Genomic DNA, 8,490 nt, shown 5'->3' on the forward strand with positions numbered 1-8,490 from the left:
GGACCCTCTGGTCTATCCCACCAAGTTCACAGTGTCTGTGTCTGGAATTTGCATCAGCATCTCCTGGATTCTGCCCCTGGTGTACAGCAGTGCAGTGTTCTACACAGGCATCAGTGCTAAGGGGATTGAAAGCTTAGTAAGTGCTCTTAATTGTGTAGGGGGCTGCCAAATCGTTGTCAATCAAGACTTTGTTGTGATAAGCTTTCTTCTATTCTTCATACCTACCCTTGTTATGACCATTCTTTACAGCAAAATATTTTTGGTAGCCAAACAGCAAGCTGTAAAAATCGAAACTTCTGTAAGTGGCAACAGAGGTGAATCATCCTCAGAGAGTCACAAAGCCAGAGTGGCCAAGAGAGAGAGGAAGGCTGCAAAAACCTTGGGGGTCACTGTGGTGGCATTTATGGTCTCGTGGCTCCCATACACAGTTGACGCATTGGTTGATGCTTTCATGGGCTTCATCACTCCTGCCTATGTCTATGAAATCTGTTGCTGGAGTGCCTATTATAACTCAGCCATGAACCCTTTGATTTATGCTTTCTTTTTTCCTTGGTTTAGGAAAGCCATAAAGCTTATTTTAAGTGGGGAGATTCTAAATGGACATTCATCAAATACAAATTTGTTTTCAGAGTAATCATTAATACCAAATTCAGAAAATTCCTTAAGTGCATAAAATTTGGAAATGGTGACAGAACTAAATCTAAGAGATGACCTTTTTGACGCTAGAAAAATACAGCATTAAAAAAATTAGTCAGGAGGAATGTCATGTCAAAGTTAAAACATTAAACTGTCATTGACATTATTATTTTACTACATGACAAACATGGCTTTTATGTCACCAATGTCTTTTTACATGCACTTGCATTGTTTCAGTGCACTGAATTTTTTTAAAAGATTTATTTATTTATTGTATGTGAGTATACTGTTGTTTTCTTCAGACATACTAGAAGAGGTCATCATATCCCATTAGAGATTGTTGTGAGGTGGGAATTGATCTCAGAACTTCTGGAAGAGCAGTTAGTGGTCTTAACTACTGAGCCATCTCTCCAACCCCAGTGCATTGCATTTTAGATCTCATTTGTGGGTGTGAAATCTCTAAGGAAACGATCTTTCTTCCTTTTCTTTGTCCAGTGCAGTATTAGGTTTCTCTAGTTCAGAACAACATACCATAAACCAGCTGGGGCTTCACTGTCACACAACAATGCAACTTCTCAAAGCTGAGCCCTGAAAACCTCAGGGTCAAGCCTTGGCAGAGCTGATTGCTTCTGAGGGAGTCTATTCTCAGCTTGCAGAAGTCTCTTGCTCCTTGTCTGTGTCCTTACCTCTTCTTACAGGGTTAGCAGACACATTGGATTTAGATGTGTCCTCAGTTGCCCGTTTGACTCCTTTGCCCCTTTAAAAAGTGGAGTGATAAGAGATAGAACTCCATCATTGTATGAATCTGGAAGCAGCCATTACAGACACATCCACCCTTGATGGCACAGTAGAGGGCCAGTATTCTAAATGTTCTCCTATGACGACTCCTCCATCTTCCCATTCATATTCTCATCTCTCAGGATATGATTCAGTGTGGAATCCCCCTGTGTCCATCAAGGGATGGAGCACAGGGGGAGCAGGCACAGTGTCATAGGACTGGTATTTTAGATTTTATGACAAGCACTGCCCCGAGAGTGGAAAAATCCTACACTAAAAGGAAGAACCAAGGAAGAGAAAATAAGAGGCAAATAATGTAAAGGTTCAGGTGTGGTGTGGAAGCTGAATAGGTGGGTCTCTTGGGAGAAGGAGGAGTGTTAGCAAGAAACAATGGAAGGCAGTGTAGAAGAGGGATAAATTAAAGTTTAGTGGTTGTGAAAAGCCATGTAATACAATAATAAAATGAGTAACTTTGTATGTTAACCTAAAATTTATTAATGAAACATTGTATCTATGAATATGTGCAGTTACTATTTCTCAATTAAAAACTGAGGATGTTTTGTAGGGAGGAACATTAATCTTTTAGTTCCTACCCCCAACTCATTTCTTCTATGTATGATGAGGTAGCTTATCAGCACATACTTTGAGGAAGAATTACAGAACCATCCTCTTTAGAGCCAAGTTGACAGTAGGGTCTAATATTATCCAATATTATTGCAACACTTGAATATTGTTTGAGAAGTACTAGTTAATAATAATGAAATCAGAGGAAATGTAGATATTGTAATTCAAAATTGGGGACTTAAACTATCATTATTTTGAGATGTGATGGCTGAGAATCGATTTATTTAAATTTACTTCTTACCATTAAGGTGTCCCCACACCCTGATCAGTCTTTTCATGACCCTGGAGCAGATTAAATACCTCTCTTTCACACTTAAAATTATTTAGTTTCAATGAGATATGGAAGCGCTTAACCACTTTAGGTTATGTTACAGATAACACTTTACATAATTTCCTTTCTATGCTTGTTAAAAGTTCCACCCCTGGGCATCTTGTTCTATTGATGGTAGAACGCATTATGCATGCCAATATTTCAAGTGAGGGCATTAAGAAAATCTGAGGAAAGCATTTTAAACAAACTCAGTAAACCAACAAACAGAATACATCAGAGAGGTTCAAAAGCAGTAAGAAATTAATTATTCACGGTTCACTGAGGGAAAACAGAAGAGGCGAGTTTAAATTTTAGAGTGACTTTTTCTTTTCACCAGATATTGTCCAGTTCCAGAAGGAATACTTGAGAGCAGGAAGAGTCCTGCATGGCTTTGCCAGTCTCATCAGGCAGTGAGAAAATCTTAGATTTTTTTTTAATGTCCCAACCCGAAAGAGGAGCCCACACCTCATGCCCACAGCCAGTGTTTCTCGTAAAACCATGGACCACAGTATTTCCCGAATGTGAGGGCAGGCCATTCATTCAAAGTGCCTCAGGGTTTATAGTGGAGAGGACAGTGGGGAGATACTGCTGGGTCTCTTAGTGATGTGCCAGAAGCAAGTGGTTTTGTCTCTGGGGAAGATCATATCTGCCCAGTGCCTTAAAGTATATAAAAATGGTATAGGGAAAGTTTCAACCTCGATAAAAAGTGATCAGGAAAAAAATTATATGAAACAATATTGCAGAAAGCAACAGAAGGAATGGGTAATTTAAAAAGTGTAGGAATTCATGTTGTTCTTTTTTTTTTTTTTTGGTTTTTTGAGACAGGGTTTCTCTGTATAGCCCTGGCTGTCCTGGAACTCACTTTGTAGAGCAGGCTGGCCTTGAACTCAGAAATCTGCCTGCCTCTACCTCTCAAGTGCTAGGATTAAAGGCATGTGCCACCACGCCTGGCCTACGTTGTTCTTTTATAATTGAATCCCATTGATAATCTTAATACAGGTAAGCTGAGCATATTTAATGAAATAATAATCAAATTTGGAAAGTTCATAAAATAATTATAAGCTGTTCTTTATTTTTATTGAAAATAGGTTGTTTTCATACAATGTTTTAATTACAGCTTCCCCTCCCTCTATTCTGCCTCCCCACCTTCCCTTCCATTCATATCCACCACTTTTCTATCTCTCATTAGAAAGCAAGCTGATGTATGAACGATAATATTAAAATAAAATAGAAGTGATAAAATAAACCAAATAAAAGTCAAATCAGAATAGTACAAATCCAGAAAAAGAAGAAGAGACTGGGGGAAGGCTCAACAGGCACCTAGATCCTGAGACCCGCCGTTCTCACACATAGGAATCCCACAAAAACGCAAAACCACAAGCTATAACGTTTGCACGAAGGACCTGTAAGCCGGGTGCAGAGAAGCCCTACATGACATTATAAGACAAGGAACCTCCAAAGATGGCTTTGAGTTTGTCTTCTGTGGCCATCTACTGCCATCTACTGCTGGGCATGTGTGGCCTACACTTAAGAGCAGTTAATTTCCCCAGTGAGACTCCCTTAGAGAAAACTAAATTTTCATTTGCAAGTGGTTATCAATTGGAAACAGCTGCTGGGTTAGGGATAAGAGCATGTATCTACCTCTTCCAGCTATAGCACACAGTCTGGCGTGGCCCTGTGCCTGCCACGTCAGTCTCTGAGTTCATATTGTCTTGACCCAGCTGTGTTTAGAAGGCCTTGCTGTCTTCGTGTCCCTTCACCACTCAGGCTCTTAAAATCTTTCTCCCCCTCTTTCTCAGGGTTCGCTGGGAAGGATTTTATGGAGACATCCCTTTTAGGAGTGTTCAGGAGGAGGTTTCTCTGATGATGGCTAAACAAGGCACTGATCTGTGTACAGCACCACGTCAACAGGAGTCATTTTATTGCTACCTTTAGAAGAACAGTATTATTTGGTTTTACCCTAGGTCTCTGGCTATGTAGACTCAAGTTATTCACCATCCATGCAACCTTGGGGATGGCTTCCATCTCATGAAGTGAGGCTTCAGTGAAGCCAGACATTGGTTGGTCACACACACAACCTTTGTGCCCAGCTGCATTGGCATATCTTGGAGGCAGGACACCATTGTAGATCAAAGCTTTGTAACTGGGATGGTGTTTCTGTTTCTCCTTTGCTGTACCAAAGTAGCTGAGAACATAGGGGCGAAGGCTCTATTTGGCACCAGCTTGACTCTCCCATGTTCAATCAGTTTGGTAGCTATAAGACAGTCTTAAATTTGCCAAAGGGAGAGAAAGCATCTTTTAACTATTCAAGTGACCGTTATCAAATACCTTGTCAATTTCAGTTTTAATCCTTAAATCTACGCGCTATTCTGAACTCAATTTAAATGCTGTGTAAGTTTTATTATCAAGATCTGTGGAGAGCAGATGACCCTTGAGGAAGCGTGCTCTGTTGACATGATCACAGCCGTGCCGCAGAGGCCAACGCCTTAGTCCCACTGAAACCAAAACCCATTTCTTGGTGAGAGTGGGTGCTGTCAGTGTGAGAGGAAAGTGTCCACCACAGTGGCAGCAAGTTGGCTGCCTCCTCACAGAGACCCAACCTGAGTAGCCTAGTTAACCCCCCCTACTTGTTCTTACAGTGTTCATTCAACACACTGAGGTTTCAGGATACCTTTGTATCTCCATCAATAAGTATATGGCTCACCCAATCCACACTTTGGTTGTATTGTGTTACTTCTGTTTATTTTTCTTAATCTCCTGTTGCTCCACCCCCCCAAGGTTCACAAGTCTAACTTCGTGGGTCATTGGCTGTAGTAGAAATTTTTAGTCTTCATAAGTTCATAAAAAAGACATGCAATCCAGACATTTCATTTATAAGCTACAAGCCTAGATTGGGCAGATCTAGGGCTAGACTGATTTATTGTTAATTGCTGTTTCTCTTGGCCACACAATTCTTGTCTATGGCAGCTCCCTCCTACTCCGTCTTCCTCCTCTTACTCTCTCTCTCCCACCTGCAACCTCCGCACAAACTTCCAGTCCCATCTTTCTTCCTCCACTGCCCAATCACAGGCTCTAGCCTGTTAAATTGAGGAGAAGGCTCAGATGGCATCACATGAGTACATGAGGATCTGCTTCTCAGGGGCACCCACTTCTTGAGGAACCAGTATTTAGCACCGGAATACAAATAGCATTGGACCAACCCATTACACTTAGCAGTGATCATTATACTTTGTCAGAATGTAACTAAGAAATAACCCAGTAAAATTTATACTTCAAGCAAATCTGCCATAAATTCCCTGTAGCCACAAATTATGCTGGTCTTATCAGCTTACCAGATCTTTTACTATCTGAACCTGATGTAAAACTTCTTCCATATCTGGTGGTATCTCATATATATATATATATATATATATATATATATATATATATATATATATATATATATGTGTGTGTGTGTGTGTGTGTGTGTGTGTGTGTCTGTGTGTCTGTGTGTCTGTGTGTCTGTGTGTGTGTGTACCCAGCTTATACCAATAAGAGTCTCCTAGCAGTTGCTGAAAATCTCCCAGGAAGCCACTGCACATCCTAAACACCTCAAAGTGAAATCTATGAATGGTAAGATGGAAATAGTGAGAAGAATCTATACTTGGTAATTTCTACTCAAAATTTAATGTTTTGTTCAGAATAGCTTCAGTGGAAGAGTCCAGTAGAGACGATATAAGTAAGAACAACAAAATGTCTTTCTCACATGTACATGTATAAAAGCGTTTCCCACATGTACATGTATGAAAGGGCTTTCTCACATGTACATGTATGAGAGGGCTTTCTCACATGTACATGTATGAGAGGGCTTTCTCACATGTACATGTATGAGAGGGCTTTCTCACATGTACATGTATGAGAGGGATTTCTCACATGTACATGTATGAAAGGACTTCCTCATGTGTACATGTATGAAAGTCCCACCTCGGGACCTCTAAGTGCAGCAGTGTGGAGGCTTAGGAGGAGGCAGGGAGTCAAAAGTGGTCTGGGATAAATGTAAAGGCTCTGTTAGGAAATGAGAGAAAGAGAGGGCAGGGAAGGAGAAGAAGGGGAAGGGATGGAAAGTATGAAATCAAATCATATCAAATTAAAGAGACTACAGAGCTGGGCTGGAGAGATGGCTCCATATTTAAGAGTACCAGCTGACCTTCCAGAAGTCCTGAGTTCAATTGTCAGCAATCACACAGTGTGATTTCCAACCATCTATAATGAATTCTGACTTTGACATGCAGCTGTTCATGCAGATAGAGCACTCATACATAAAATAAATAGATCTTTTAACTTTTTTTTAAAAGAGACTGCACAGCAAAATAAATAAGTGAAAAAGCTGTTTACAGAATGGGAGGGAATTTGGACCAGCTACTCATCTGATGACTGTTGTGTCTAGAACATGTGTAGACACAACAGAAATAACAGCTGGAAAAAAAACCACAGTGATTCAACCAAGAACAGAACAATCATCTGCAGAACAAAAGAAGAGACAAAAATGGTCAATCAGACTTGGGGTGGTAGATCTTCCTAAGACAAGGAGACAGAATAGATAAATATAGATGGATGGGGTGGGATAGGAGCACTGGACTAGGAGGACCAAGCAGGGAATGGGATGGAAGAGGGGCATGAGAGAGGAAATATGAAGAGAGACTACTAAAGTTAAGGATCACTTGAGTACTGACACAGTAGACGCTTCTTAAAATATGTGCATATATGAATGTGATCTAAAGGAAATTACCAGATAATGGGGAGACCAAGCTCCAACTGGAAATTTCTTCTCATCAAATGAGGCTCTCAACACTGGGAATGGGTTACATCTAATTGAGTTGTACACCAAAGAGATCCCAAGGGAACTCTCAAACTACCCAAGCTGTTGTCAATGCTACAGATTGCCTTCCCCAAGCTGGTAGCAAGGCTCTGTTGTTGAAGATAACACCTACACAACTCATTGAACATGGAATAGTAGAGCTGATGCCCTAACTAGAGTCTTCACCCCTATAGACCAGTGTTCTTCGTACTAGAAAGGGCTCTGTATGGTACCAAAGGAGAAAAATAACCACCAAAGGAACTAAGAACCCTATAATCTACAATGGTGTCTTGCCTGAAAGACAAGGTAGTACAAATGCGGTACCAAGTTTGTAGGAATAACCAACCAGTATTTGACTTAAGACACACTCCACGAGCTGGAATCCATTCCTGACACTGGGTGACCAAAGACTAGATAGAGAAAACTCAAATTCTACTGTTCCACTAAAGGAACATAGCAGTAAAATGGCTCCTAATGATATTCAGCTAGGTTCATAGATCAGTGCCTTGCTCAGCCATCATCATCAGAGAAGCTTCATTCTAAAACAGATGGGAACAAATCAATGACAGAGACTAACAGCCAGAACATATGCAGAGAGTTAGAGACTTCAGGACAGTTGGCCATAAATGGGGTGTCTCCATCAAATCCCCCTCACAAGGATCAGGTAACCCTGAGGAAGAAAGAGCATAAGAGCGAGAGTGAAAGGACACTAAGGAAGCAAGGTCTTTAAAACACAGCAGGACCAAGACAATATGAGCTCACAGAGCCTGAGGTGGCATGCACAGGGACTGCACAGGGCTCCTAGAGCTGTAAGAAGTGGACACATGCCTTCATCCCTAGCCCAGCAGATGTCACCAATTGATAACCACTTACAAAGGAATATGTACTTTTCTCCTAGTCTCTCTGGAGAAACAAAGTACTCTTTAGGGTAGGCTGCACGCCCAGATTGCCAACAGACTTGAAGTCAGTGACATCTTTGGCTGATCCTTGTCTCATGAGCGCTGTAAGGGCACTTCTGTTTTTTTTTTATTTTTAAAGTTTTATGTCATTATTTTTAAATTTTAGCTTCTTCTTTTCCCTTCTTACCCTATAGGTCTTTTATTATAGCTTCCAATTCAATGTTTTTATGAGATTCCTGTGAACTCATGTGTCTCTATTTCTTGTGCCCTTTCTAGGGCCCTTTTCCTTTTGTTTGTTTTGCTCGATTCTGATGTGTTAGCCTTTGCTTTATTATATTATATTTTATCATTGTCTCATAGAATCCTGTTTGTTTTCTTTTCTTTAAAAATATTTATTTATTTATTTA

The 8,490-nt window shown here is 40.5% G+C and overlaps 1 pseudogene; it reads left to right on the top strand.

Moving 5' to 3' along the window:
• LOC110338248 overlaps positions 1 to 634 on the top strand; it is a 975-nt pseudogene extending 341 nt beyond the window's left edge.
• The last annotated feature ends 7,856 nt before the right edge of the window (positions 635 to 8,490 follow it).

This window comes from Mus pahari, chromosome 21 (assembly GCF_900095145.1).
Source record: "Mus pahari chromosome 21, PAHARI_EIJ_v1.1, whole genome shotgun sequence".
In the NCBI taxonomy this organism is placed as follows: domain Eukaryota; kingdom Metazoa; phylum Chordata; class Mammalia; order Rodentia; family Muridae; genus Mus; species Mus pahari.